Source organism: Octodon degus, unplaced genomic scaffold (genome assembly GCF_000260255.1).
Source record: "Octodon degus isolate 3935 unplaced genomic scaffold, OctDeg1.0 scaffold00133, whole genome shotgun sequence".
NCBI classification, from domain to species: domain Eukaryota; kingdom Metazoa; phylum Chordata; class Mammalia; order Rodentia; family Octodontidae; genus Octodon; species Octodon degus.
In genome coordinates this window covers 7,518,401-7,533,512 of record NW_004524709.1, presented here as the reverse complement: position 1 = coordinate 7,533,512, position 15,112 = coordinate 7,518,401, and the positions used below count along the sequence as shown (strand labels likewise).

At 38.1% G+C, this 15,112-nt stretch overlaps 1 protein-coding gene across 1 annotated transcript in view; it reads left to right on the top strand.

Moving 5' to 3' along the window:
- Positions 1–15,112, top strand: part of Chrm3 (cholinergic receptor muscarinic 3) — a 528,248-nt gene that overhangs the window by 151,729 nt on the left and 361,407 nt on the right. Inside the window, exon 2 of the mRNA XM_004641283.2 lies at positions 408–516. The gene's annotated coding sequence lies outside the window, so the exon portion shown is untranslated. The remainder of the gene's footprint in view (positions 1–407; positions 517–15,112) is intronic.

The window sequence follows — 15,112 nt, the reverse complement described above, 5'->3', positions numbered from 1 at the left end:
AGATATATAGTTACATTCTCTTAATGAATAGAGGGATTTGTTCTAATGGTGTTTGTAAATAGGATATCAAGTCCTCATCTTGTACAGCAATTTAATAGGGTTTTGTATGGCTTGTTTCTTATGAAAAAATTTTTGGTCTTTCAGAAACATTTTATCCATTTTTTTACCAGACTACTTCTCAATATTACTAAACATTTTTTGACTAAATCCTGTATTCTCATGACTGGTCTTTACATTGTGTGAGTGAAAGATAATATGTAAATTAAGGATTTTAAAATGGATTGCTGGTCAACCCTGTAGGCTGATGATGAAATCAATAATGATAAATATTGGGAAGACACCCTTGTAGAAGTACAGGAAATGTTATTTGCTGACTGATTCTGTCATCTTTTTGTGTGACTATTTAGGTATGAACAGTAATGGCCTCTATTTCACTTCCGAGTTCCTTGGTAGACCATGGATTGGATGAACTGTATCCGTCTCCATCATGATGTGCAACACCAAGTCTTGTCACTAGTAGGTATATTTATTCAATTTTATTTGTATAGTTATAGAGAAATTTTCAAAAAAGGATCACTTTACAATTGTAATTATGTAAAAGACATGTATTCATGTACTGATCTAAAGTGTGGGTGAAAGGAGAATTCAGGATTTAACTTTTTTTTATTTTGGCAGAACCGGGGATTGAACTCAGGCCCTTGCACTTGCCAGGGAAGCGCTTATTCCACTGAGCCATAAGAGGAATGAAAATGGGGAAAGAGGCCGAGGTGGGGAGGCCACTGGGGAGGGGATTAGAAACAACAAGCTGTGTTGTATACCTGTGTCTACTCCCCAAAATGAATGTAAACTTTATGTGCTGCAAACATGTGCTAATACAGTAAAATAATAAAAATGAAAAGAAAATGGGTCAAAAAAAATGAAAATAAAATAAAATAAAATGTGGGTGAAAAGGCTGGCCAAATAGCTCAGTGGGTTAAAGTGCTCACAAGCAGGCTCAGGGCCTGGGGGATTCGATCCTCAGATCTGCCATGCCAGCCCTGCCCCTGGGGCACACTGAGAGGGCAACTGAGACTGGGCATGATGGTGTGCACCTGGAATCCCAGCTCCTGGGAGGCTGTAACCAGGCGGATCACTACGAGTCCGATCTAGTAGTAAGACCCTGAACACCCTGTAGACTCTTCCCTAAAAAATATAAAAAATAAAATGTGGGTGAAATTTGTCTTTTTGTATCAGCTATAAAGTGGAGATACATGGTGAAATGTGTTTTGCATAAATATATATTAATAAAGTGGTATATGTGTCTCTATATGGACAGAATTTAAAGTGTATAATTTTAACTTTCTTTTTAACTGGATAAAGAAGTCACTGGACACTTTCAATGTCTTCTGATTCTTTAATATTATATAAATCTACTATCAATGTGAGTCTGAAAAACTTTCATCTAGTTTCATACTTTGAAACATTCTTGTTTCATTGTCATTTTACCTGACAGGGCATTTGATATGTTTCCACTCACATATCACATTGCTAACTGATTTGTGTTTATGGTGTCAGGACAAAGAGAATTATACCTATAAGATTTTCGCTTAGTTCCAGTTTCAACTTTCTTCATGTGATTAGTCTTTTATCAGAGGCATTAGTTTTCTCATCTTAAAAGTGAGAGGAATAATTTCTGACTTATCTTAATTTGTAAGATTACTCTGAAGGTCAAATGAAGATTTGGCATTATTGGCTATCAGGCAATGGAGCTAGTTTTCAAGTTCCTTTCTAGACATTGAATGTGATATTCACTCAAGGAGCAACTTTCTATTACATGAATAAAATGTTTGCATACAAATGAAAACATTTTAACCGATGACATATATTCACTTTCTGATCTTGTAGCTTTGTGCTTTCCTATGCCCAGTCTACAGACAAACTTCCTGAGATTGTAATAGTTGTTAAGCTTTGCAAAGTGCCTTATGTCTGGCGTTTTAGGTTTCTCATCTGTAGAATGGGGCTAGTAATAATGGATCATATATAATCTGCAGGGTACCTTAACAGGGTCATGTGTTTCGCCGTGCCAAGCTACCCTTAGTATGCTATGGTACAGTTACCTGGGGAGCAGGAGATTATCATGAGCATATTTTGAAATCAAAAACCTCCTGGTACAAAGCCATCACTAGTTAATTGGGGAACCTAGAATTCTCATTCGTACTTCTAAATTTTCTGAGAAAGAAAGTAGAAATAATTATGATATTGTCCATACTGCTTTTGTTTAGAGAATTTGCGCAACCTTTGAGAAAGAATATTTGCTGTCACTTTCACTAGGAGTTGTAAAAAGTACAATTACAATTCATTATCTAATGTGATTTTCCAGTAACATAACCTCTGAGTTTGAAATTATTCTTGCCTTATTTTACATTTAGGGAACATTTAGGGATATGCCCAATTATAAGATTATGTTTTTTAGGTTCAGAATTTCCTAAAAAGAGGGGCTGGGGAGATGACTCAGTGGAATAAGCACTTCCCTGGCAAGCTCAAGGGCCTGAGTTCAATCCCCGTTCGGCCAAAAAAAAAAAAAAAAAAAAAGAATTCCACAAAAAGAGACAAACAAATAGCTCAAGTTGAGAAACATAAATATAACTTGAATCTAGCATACTCATTAAAAAATAAAAATGAGAAAATCATATTGTCTATCTAAAATCTATCAGGGAAGATCAGATCTGTGCTTAATTTGTTATGAGGTTTATGCTGTTGCCATATTTAATATAATTTTCTCTTTTCAAGAAAGGGACCAACATAGAAGGGATGTGGAAAGGTAAACTATGTATCACAGAGTGGCAGAGACTAAGGGTTTTACATAATCACATTATCCAACATTGTTCAGCACAATCACATGATCAACACTGGATTCAAGTCTTGTCCTATTATTAATCAATTTAAGACATTGTCTTTGGGGTTTGTATTGGACAAAATGAAGTGGTTTTAATGGGTGAATGGCATTTTTCCTGCATTTTTCTAAATGAGTCACGGCTTTTTCTCCAAGGTGGGAAGCACTGATAATTGGAGCAGCAGTTGGAGCCAGGAGTGTGCACAGGTGCTTTGCCTTTATCTCTCTAGACCAGTGAGACCTGGCTGACACACCTCACTGGGATCCGAAAGCCAGGCCTGGTTCCTTCACACGTTCATTGTAAACCATAGGTGTGAGGCAGACTGACTTGGAGATGTGTTCCTAGTAAGACATTATGCACCATGGACATGGGGGCAAGCCTGCATACTGAGTGGCTGTGCTTGTGGAGCAGATACGTCTCTGGTCCTGGTTTTTGTTGTTGTTGTCGTTGTTGTTGTTGTTGTTGTTTTGGTTTTTTTCAGAACTGGGGATTGAACTCAGGCTCTGGCACTTGTCAGGCAAGCACTTATTCTACTGAGCTATCTCCCCAGTCCCTCTGGTCCTGTTTGTCCAGGATCTGCCCCCCTCCCTACTTCTAGCACCTCAATATTCTCAGCATGCATATTTGAAGTCTCACATTGGGATTAGAATGCAATAAAAAATTTTAAAAGTTAAAAATTAAAAATAAAAAAACAACACATGCTACACCAGCCCTAGCCCAGGTCACGCTGAGCTGGCCACTGAGACTGTAATCCCAGAGCTAGGGAGGCTGAAAACAGGAGGATCACTATGAGCCCAAGCTGCTGAGTGGGACCCTGTACCAAATACAAAAGAGAGAGAGAGAGAGAGAGAGAGAGAGAGAGAGAGAGAGAGAGAGGCCATTGGAGAGAGAGCCCCACTGAAGGACAGATTTTTATGGATTCTTATTTTCAGCAATTTTTTGCTTTTATTTTCAGAATTTTCCTGATCATTGTATATTTCTGATGCTTGCCTTAAAAATTATTTCTGACTTTAGAATTCTTCTTCCGCAGAAGACAAGTTAAATCAGTTATTAATCAAATATTTCTTAGAAAATCATCTCCAAACACTAAAGAAGAGTGAAATGTTTCACTCAGCATCATAGAGTATGATGAAGACATTAGGTCTTCAGACCTGAAGTCTGATATAAATTAGACATAAAAGATAGGGGAAATCCTTATCAATGTGATTTTAAGAGTTGATATGCTGTATTAACACAGAAGTTTAAGCACAGCATGAACATGAAAAGGAGAAAGAAAGAAATAACCTTGGGAACAAGTTTATGGCAGGACAAGCCAAAGATGAGTCCTTTAATAATGTGAGTTCCTGGGGCCAGCCAAATAGCTCAACAGATTGAAGTACCTGCCAGCAGGCCCCGGAGCCAGGGGTTCGATACCCAGGTCTGCTGTGCCAGCCCCGCCCCCGGGGCGCAAGGAGAGGGCAATTGAGACTGGACGTGGTGGCGTGCACCTGTAATCCCAATTCTTGGGAGGCTGCAAACAGGCAGATCACTACAAGTGTGATCTAGTAGTGAGACCCTGAACACCCTGTAGACCCTTCCCTAAAATACAAAAATAAATAATAATAATGTGAGTTCCTGATGAAAAATGCCTGCCATAGAATCAATGAACTATTGACACCAAAGGACAGTGTGTGAGGCTCTCTCTCCTATGTCTGCTGCAGGCTGCCTCTGGCCAAAGCCCACTAGAAGCAGCTTGTACCTGTCAGGACCTGAAGGGCATGACTGTGCATGCTAACCATCCATCAAACTCTTGTTCATCTTCCAAACTCAGTTCACCTGCTTGTCTTCTCTGAAAATGTCCTTAATCTTCCTCTTACATCTGACTCTCCTCCCCTTTTTTCACTTGTACCCTGTGTGCCTTTGACCATACACAATTATATTGAAATGACTGACTTATGAGTCCACCTGCCCCACTCCCCTGTCAGTTTGCTGAAGGCAATACAGTTTTATTCATTATTGCTTTTCCAGTGTCTTTCAATAAATAATTACTCATTAAATTAATTACTGAAATGATTAATGACAACACATATCCTTAGACTGAACAAGAAATAGTTGCATTTACCATGATAAAAGATTCCTATAAAATGTCAATCAATATGGATATTGTCTTCTAAATGTTATTAATAGAAACCTGTCAAATGTATAATTAGAAAAAATGAGAAGTGCTATTAACCTACCACAATGTTTATATCATTTTAAAATTTTAGCAAAATATAGTGAGAACCTTGAAGGTCTATAGCGTGCTCTGCTATCTTATTAGTGATTCATTAACTATAATGTGTCTTGAAATGGCACTTCAACAACGATAAGACATTATTTGGCCAGAAGTGAGTGTGCACAACCAGAATCCCAGCACCCTGGAGGCTGAGGTGAGAGGACTGCGGTGAGTACAAGGCCAGCTTGGGCTACATGGTGAGTTCAAGGTCAGTCAACCACAGAGCAAGATCCTGTTTCCAAAAAAAATGAAAGAAATCAGGTGACCTCTTGTTTGTCAAGGATAGAATGACTTTCTACAAATGACTGTATAAGAAAAAAAAAGAAATAATAGTCAAGATTTTTATTACAATGACTACCTGAGTTCATCTTAAGCTATAAGTACACAAAACATACATTTATGTGTTGTATGTGTGCATTACATACGGAAGTATATGTGAGCTTTAAATTAATACATATACTTAAATATATATATATATATATATATATATATATATATATGTTTCAGATGACCAAGGCAGTTTCTTATTCACTAATCTGATAAGGTGAAGGTGGAAAAATGTATGTGTGAAGTATAAAAATTTATCTAGATTTTATTTATTAGGAATATATTATTAGTAATATTTATTAGAAATAAATACTGTTACTTAGAAATACAGTGAGAAAGCCAAAAGAAGGAAAGAAAAACCCCATTCTATGAAAATAGGTAGCTGAATATCACTCAGAGGACTTAAATTGCTTACGTGTGTATTCTTGAATTGTACTATTGTGTAATGTTAGCAAAAAAAACTACAAAATCCACTCAAACAGTGTTTAAAGCCTGGACCCTCTTCCTAGTTGCTTCAAGATGTAGTGTGTCTCTATCTAAGTTCACTGAGATGATTAAGAAGTTATAATTAACACCGATGATCCCACAGAGCTCAGCTCTCATATATAGCTGCAGGTTGGTAAGTGGGAAGCAGTGTGCAAATGAAGATATTAAGGGAAGAAAATGTGTACTTACATTTTCAATGCTTGCTATTTTAGATTGACAAGCATCAAACAAAATAATCTTTGAATAAATTATATATTAAGAATGCTCCTTTAGTTGTGTAAGCAGAAATACAGTAGTCAGCTGGGGTGTTGTAACATTATTAAAGCTTTAATATATTCAAGTAGGAAGAGCAATATACCAAGAATTATGTGGTTTTTGAAAGAGATTATTTTATTATTCTAAAGATAACACTTGAAAATACCAGGATGCTTTCTAATAACTTTATAACTCTCTACTTAATGTGTCTGAAATTAAAATGTCTTGGTGGGTGACTGTTTTCCAACATTCTTTCAGCTAAAATATTTATGTTTTATATTGAAATTTAATAACAACATGGTTATCAACTACTGAGTTGGCGATGGTGCAGGATTCCTTCTCGTAGCCTCATTTGATAATCACAAAAGTGCTATCGTAACAGCATTGCTGTCTACATTTTACAAACAAGGAGATGCTTACAATGTGGGGTCCACTCAGTAGGCGGACACTGTGGGCTTGAGTCAGGTCAGGGCTGTGGGAAAACAAGGAAGCAGAATGTGTCTCTGTGTGTGTGTGTGTGTGTGTAGAAAGAAAGAATATTTAGTATATATGCAGTAATAAATTTGATTTTAAACAAAATACCTCCTTATAGGAAAAATAATTCTTACACTCAGATTTCTAAAGCAGTTTTTATTACAAATTTGACATTTTTGATCACAAGATATCTTATTTTGATCTTTCCCCAAAATTAACTTTTCGGTAAAATATCTGTGTCTTAGTTTTAAAATTACTGCGTGCTGCTGATCATACTTTAGTCATTCTCAAAAGAGTTTCAGAGGTTGTAGAAACCCTTGTGCACCACTATCTTGCACTGAAGGTAGAATTTATCACGGGGGCCCATTGATGCAGAGGCTCTGAGAACCATGAACCCTAAAGGAGAGAATCTTTCATCATCACACAGAGAGAAGACAAATAAACCGAGGAAGTTTTTGTTGTTTAGTCAGAGTTTGAATCCTTTCTGAATTGAAGCTTGGATGGACATGGATATGTGGCGCTTTTGTTACCTAGTCATGCAGAAGTTGGGTGTGGAACTAGAGTCACAATTCATGCACATTCCCTAATTATCAATATGATGTATGATGTGCCCTTAGGAGCTTGTGACGAGATAATCCAAAACGTGGAAAATTTAAGCGTCTACCATGCATTGTGCTGAGCCTGTTTTCCTATTAGAAAGTAGATAAATCATTTTTAGTGATCTTTGGATACATTATAATGTCTTTATGAAGCTCAGTAAGTATCAAACTGTTTACTAGATTACAATGATAGATAAGGAAGCCTGTTCCTCTTCTGAGAGAAGACAATCATCATGCATGCGCCTTCTTAAACAGTTTCTTTTCTGCCCATGAGGCACAGATTCATGTTTGCAAACTTATATTCTTAGGTTTTCTGATTAAGTGATTTTAATGACTTTCTCAAACGAAGACTGTTTTAAGCCATTGCTGGGTCAGTATCTTATCACAAATAAACCACAAAAAAAAATTTGTACACATACTTGATCGTTCATGCCTTAACTTTTTAGAGAATATATGGACAAAATGTATAATGTGATCATTGATCATTTTTAATGGCTTTTTGACAGTGAGACAATGCAGGTTGAGGTGGAGAAAGATGAACTCTTAAATTTACCTTCCTCCCATACTTTACATAGGGAGAATAAAATAAAATTATTTCTGCCAATGTAAAAATCATTAACAAAGAATTCTAGGCTCCCTCTCCTAAGTACTATAAAGCACAAAAGGGTATACTATTATAAAATACAGAAGAGTGACTAGAATCCCTTTTTAGTGTCCTTATAATATTAAGCATATTAAAGTACAATATATTAAATAGATTAATGCTAGAAGGCTCCTTATGCTGAAGGAAATATGCACAATTTCCACATAGAGGCACATAAGTTACTAGAAAGAAATGATAAGAAACTATGGCAATAAAAAAGTCATTGCATATAAAGAATTCTGAATTATTAGCTCATTCTGGCTATTGTCCCTTCTGGAAGATTACCACAAATTACAGTACACAGAAGAAAGAAAATGAATGTTAATAGAATTGAACTGAATGGTGTTGTGCTCTACAAACTTCATTGGGAGAACTGTTACAAGTTTAGGGTATATTACTGTGGGGTTTATTTACTTCAAAATATAAATGAATACTGGGCTTTGCTCTTATATTTTTGTCCATGCCCCTTCAGGGCAGTGCTAAGGAGGGTGAAGGCTATTTCAGCACGAAAGGTCTCCATCCTCCATAGCTCTCATTCTCTTTTTGCTGTGATCTAATTTTTTAAATCTTTTATTTATTTAATTTACTTATTTATTTGGTACAGGGTCTCACTACACACCTCAGACTCATAGTGATTCTACTATCTCAGCCTCACCAGCACTGCGATTACAGGTGTATGCCCCCACACCCTGTTTCTGTGACCATCATGGTGTGGAGCTTGCACAACATGCGGTACCAGGAGTCAAACCCAGGTCCTTGAGCTTGCCAGGCAGGCACTTAGATGGCCAAGGTATCTCCCCAGCCCTTGCTTGTGAATTTGTTAGGGTTTTTTTTTTAATTTTTATTTTTTATTTTTGGCAGAACCAGAGACTGAACACAAGCCCTTTTGCTTGCCAGGCAAGTGCATTGCTTGTGAGTTTAAAAGGTCAACCTGATAATATTGCTCCTGTTGATCATACTTTCATATTTAGCTGGCTGCTGAGCAAAAGTAATCCTTACATCTGAATTCTGGTTAGCCTTGTGCCAACTTCCTTTAAAACTGTGCTCTAGGGCCAGCCAGATAGCTCAGCGGACGAAAGCTCCTCTTTAGGCAGACGCAGAGACCTGGATTCGATCCTTGGCATACGGTGCCAGCCCTGCCCGTGGGCCACGCTGAAGAGGCGATTGAGACTGAGCGTGGTGGCACACACCTGTAATCCCAGTGCTTGGAAGGCTGAAAACTGAAGGATCACTACTAGTCCGATCTACATAATGAGACCCTGCAGTCCCTGTACTAAATACATTTTTAAAAAGCTAAAACTCTGCTCTTCTTTTCCTCGCCATCACTCACACTTGGTCCTGTGGTCTTGCCTCATCCATTTCAATGAAGTGTTTAATGCTCTGTCTGTATCCAGGGTCACTCCCTTCCTACGTTACTGCCCTTGACATGGAGCACCCGTCATATATTTGAGTGTTTTACTGTGTCAATTTCTCCTATAATCACACTCTTATTGCCTTGAGTTTGAAATCAGATGATTTCAATGGGAATAAGAAGCCCTATAATATGATTATAAGAAATTCTCCTACTTTACTTTTTATTTATTTATTTTTGTATTTAGCATAGGGTTTACAGGGTGTACAGGGTCTCACTGCATAGATCAGACTCGTAGTGACCCGCCTGTATTCAGCCTCCCAAGAGCTGGGATTACAGGAGCGCACGACCATGTCCAGTCTCTATCACCGACTCAGAGCCCCCACTCTCCCGGGGGCTGAGCTGGAAGGGCAAGCTGGGGATCGACCCCAGCTGCACTGTAGTCTGCTGAGTTATATGGCTGGCCCTAAATATCTAGTGATTTTTTTTTAATGTATTTGGTATGGGGTCTACAGTGTCTACAGCGTCTCACTACGCAGATCAGACTCGTAGTGATCCACCTGTGTTCAGCCTCCCAAGAGCTGGGATTACAGGAGCACGCCACCATGCCCAGTCTCAATCGCTGTCTCAGCGAGCCCCGAGGATGGAGCTGGCACCATACGCCAGGGATCAAATGCCGGCTGCTTCACTCTGCCTAAGCAAGCATTTTTGTCCCCTGAGCTATCTGGCCAGCCCTCTCCTACTTTATATCCAGGCACCACGGGCCATGCACTTAATGTAGAGCTGTGACCAACGCTCTGCACATTCAGACACCTTAAATGATAGTATTATTGAGCTGCTGGATTACCATTACATAAACAAGGCAATTAGAATCACAATCATACTTCCATGTTCTTCTGTTAATACCTTCACAATAATATTAGAAAGTAAAATATTGTTAAGATATTTTTGTTAAAAAAAGATATTTTTGTTAAACCTTTCTTTAATGCTGTCATGCATTATGGAGCTACTAAGTTGTAGAACTGAAATCTGTACTCAGGTCAGGCTGATACCTAGGCCCAAACTGTGTATGTAACACTGTAAAAAAATTTGTCTCTATTATCCAAACTTTCTGAAAGGCAGTGATTAAAATTTAATGCACATGTTGGATACTAGGGTTCTACTTGGATAAAGTTTTAAAAGAGATAAACGTCATACCCCTGAAAAGATTTCCACGACCCATATATTTGCATATAAATACACTATAAAGAACAGTGTCATAGGTAGTGAAATGGAAGAAACTGAAATTCATAATTTATACAGGCAAAGAAATAATAACTGCTCTTGGAAGTCTCAATAAACTTTTTGTTTATGTCATGTCACTAAGATAATTACATCCTTATTGTATACATAGGTGGAATCTATATTACGCTCTAAGGACACTTGCAACCTCTGAGGTTCAACCTCCTCCTTAAGAGGGATTACATCTTCTTTATTTCACAGTGGATGCTGGACAAGGAAAGCGACCACCAAGAGATGCATCCAGGTGCAAATTCTCTCTCTTAGTTTATATAATCCAAACGAATTTTATTCTTCTAAGAATAAATAGAACACCACATAAATGGTCTGCCCAAATCAAGAAGGTGAGGGCCCTCAGAGGTTACATAACATTTCTGAAGTTTTTCTGGCGCTTAACTTAAAAGGATTAATCAGAGTGACACTAAAATTAACACTGGGAAGATGAGACTTTCTGAATCTAAAGACAATTGAAAGAGACTTGAATTTTCTTTCTACCAGTTGTCCAAACAAAAAAATGACGTGTTCATGATTGCAGCTTTTAAAACTAAAACATTTAAAGATGTATTTCAGTAATCATAATGAACTCCAAGTTCTTCAGATTCACAGAATCTTGTTTTTTGTTGTCATCATTGTTGTTTCTATTACAAACAATGACCTATTTCAAAGCAAAAATGGAAGTTTGTGATGAAAAATTATTATTTTAACTCTAAAAAGAGGTGATGAAAAATTATTATTTTACCTCTAAAAAGAGGTGATGAAAAATTATTATTTTAACTCTAAAAAGAGGTGATGAAAAATTATTATTTTAACTCTAAAAGGTGAAGAAAAATTATTATTTTAACTCTAAAAAGAGGTGAAGCTAATGGACTGGGGTTCTCTTTATTTCTAGCAAGTCTGTAAAGAGCTAACTAGACATCTGATGAGAATCTATTTGTAGGAAGCTAATTTAGACTAGAAACAAATAGTTGTGAAAAGTGAGGAAATCCTACTGAAAAAAAAAAATGCAGAATCACATCAAATAGGAGCGTTAGAGTAATTTACTATTCTGGGTAATCTAGCAGCTGCTTTGGCTGAAGCATTCCTCTGTTTCATGATTGCTGCAATAAGGACAGGAAATGGCTCAAAACGCACACTGGCTTTCCTGTAACAGACTTCTGTAAAAAGTTCATAGCCGAAAGAGATTTTTTAGGAGTTCAATTGTTAGTCATTTCAGAGACTTTAATGAGATAATGAATGTTTCTAACTTTAGCGACTTAGAAGTTCTCTTAGAAATAGAAGAAAGAGAAGAAACAAAGTTTGGCTGATGCCATTCTTTAAAAGTATAGGATATTACAATTAGGGACTAATCTTACAAAATACCGACACTTTAGCTGAATATTGAGAAAATGATAATTCAGAAACATGAAGTAGAGCATATATTACATTTTGTAATTCTGGACTTAATTGTTTCCAATAAGGAAATAGTAGGACTAAATATTAAAGGGAGTTGAAATATCCACAACATAAAAGAACTGGAATGAACAAAAAAAGATACTTATCTATATGTTCGAAACCACATTTTAGTGTGAAGCGCCTTAATGGAGCCATATGTTCTACCCACTACAACTAGCTATACTTTTTAACTAACAAAACACATTTTTAAGTGAAATTTTTGCCTTAGCCTTGCTCCAGAGTCACTAAGAAAACACCACTGCACAAAAAGAATATGTAAAAATACATTTAAAGGATGTAAAATCATTCTTGATTCTAAATTTTTGGTTTGGATGGAAAAAATAAAATAAAATTCTGTCTATTGCTTTCTTATTAGTACCTCCACAAAGTAGGAGGATAAAAATGGCAGAAATGGGAGCTAGGGAGAGAGCTTGGTGGTCTAGCTGCTTGGCAAGCACTAGGCCCCGAGTTTGATCACCAGTACCCCATGCTACACCGGCCCCTGAACCCTGGGTGCCATGCTGGCCACTGAAATCAGATGTGGTAGCACACGCCTGTAATTCCAGCTCCTGAGACCCTGACACAGGAGGATTACTGCAATTCGGAGCTGCGTAGTGAGACCCTATACCAAATAAATAAATAAATAAATAAATAATTTTTTAAAATAATTTTAATGGCAGAAATGTACCATCTACTGTTCTGGAGGACAGAAGTCTACAATCAAGTTGTTGACAGGGATGCTTTTTCCACGAATGATCCTAAGGAGGTCGCATTGTTGGCCTGCTCTACTCTCTGCTGGTCACAGGCATTCCTGAGCTGGTGGTTGTATCTTGCTGGTTTGTGCCTCAAACCCCATGTCCTCTGCACTGTGACAGTCACACTGCTGTCTTAGAAGCATCCGTGTACCCACATAAGAACCCACACTCACACTTGGGACGCCCCCAACCACTCCGCAGAACCTCACCTACCCCGCAGGCCGAGTAGGAATTTCTGCCGCGTTCCGGGAACCCCCAGACGCAATCCTAGCCCAGCCCATTCACTGTGTGGGACAGCTTCCATCTACCTTGCGCCAGTGGGACCTACTGGTCCCGGCCCAGATGTAGCGTGGGTGAGACCCACTTTCACCTTCTTGGAACACTCCCATCACTCCATAGTACCCCCCCCCCATGCAGCCAAAAGAGTAGCAATTTCTGCCGCTTTCCGGGAACCCCCTGATCCAGTCCTAGTACAGGCCATGTGAGTGTGAGGGAGAGCTGCCTCTTCCCCCTACTCCACCTTGTCCCCTCCAGACTCATCTCAGGGGTGGCATACAGACCTGGGGTGAAACACTGCAGTGGCAATCCCTGCAGAGAGTGTACGGGACAGAACCACCTAGCTAGTCCAGGAGCAGAACATCTTGCCAGAAGGTCACAACAGGTTCACCCCCAAAGGTAGCAGCAGGAAGGAGCTGAGCACAGCAGCCAGACCCAAGACAGACACAGCTGGATAAATTCAAATTTTGTAGATCTGCACGTGAACTTCAGTAGGTGCTAAGGTTATAACTGCAACAAAGATCTAAAACAAAGGTCAGAAGACAGTGCTACACAAAGTGAAGAGCAAAATGCAATCTCAGAACCCAAGAGAACCATAAACAAGTACAGAGGACACAAACACAGAACAGAGTGGGAATCACACAACTGAAAGCAATGAATCAATGGCTTCTGAAATAAAGAAACAGCTGCAGAAAGCTATAGAAGAACTCAGATTGGAAATGAAAAAAGAAATCCCTGAATCAATAACATCTGCAGTAAAGAATCAAATGCAGAAACATATGGAGGAAACCCAATGCCCACCCAGAACAGAGGACACTAGCTCGGCTCAAATGTATGAATTAATAGCATCAATAGTAAACAATCAAGAACAGAAAGTCATAGAGGAACTCAGAGCGGAATTCTTTTCTACTAGCTCAGCTCAAATATACAAATTATTAGCGTCTATAGTAAATAAGTAACAGCAGAAAGTTATACAGGAACTCAGAGCAGAATTATTTCCTGAAATAAAAAAAGAATTCTCAGAACTCATAGCATCTGAAGTAAAGAAGCAACTACAGAAACATAGGGAGGAAACCCAATCTGAAAAAAACACTGCAGTAAAAGAATTTATAACTGCTTCTAAAGAAGACATTGTGAAAAAATAAGGAGAGGAGATCAGAAAAATGACAGATTCTTGAATGAGCAATACAGGAAAGAAATAGATTGCATGAAGCAGAGTCAAAGAGATATAGAGGAAATTAAAATCTCAATCACAAGCTTGCAAAACTGTTTAAGTGAAAGTGAAGACAGAGTTTCAGATCTTGCAGATGCTGGTGCAGCTAGTGAAAAGGCAAGAAAAGATCTCTTAAAAACAATGAGGATGCAGGAATGAATAATCCATCACCTGCAAGATGATGCAAAGATGAACAATGTGAGACTAATAGGCATCAATGAGAAAGAAAGAGTCAATACAAATGACATTTTAAAAGTATGCGCAGAACTAACAGATGAAAATTTCCCAAATATGAAGAAACAATCTGACATACAGGTAACTGAAGCATACAGAATGCCAAGGAACCTCAACCCAATGAAAAACACACCGAGAAATATAATAGTCAAGATCCCAGAAATTCAGCACAAGAATAATATACTGAAGCCGCTAGAGAAAAGAAGCAGATCACATTCAAAGGAAAACCCATCAGAATTACGGCCAACGTCTCTTCACTAACCATGAAGCCAAGAAGAGCATGGAGCAGAGTACTTCAAGTCCACTATGAAAACAAATTCCAGCCCAGACTACCATACCCTGCAAAAATCTCTTTCAAGTTTGATGGAGAAGTGAAACACTTTCATGAAAAAAAAACAGCTGAAGAATTTCATGATAAGAAAGCCAGCCCTACACAGGCTACTGAAAGATGTTTTAGAGAGGGACCAAAATGATCAGAACTCCACGAATGAGATCAGAAGCGACCAACTAAAACGGCCCATCAATTAAACACAGGAGAAAAACGAGTAAACAACAACAGGTATATAACATGTCAATCGTAAGTCAATACATCTCAATTCTAACCATCAATGTAAATGGACTCAATTCACCAATTAAGAGAAATAGACTGGCACAGTGGATTAG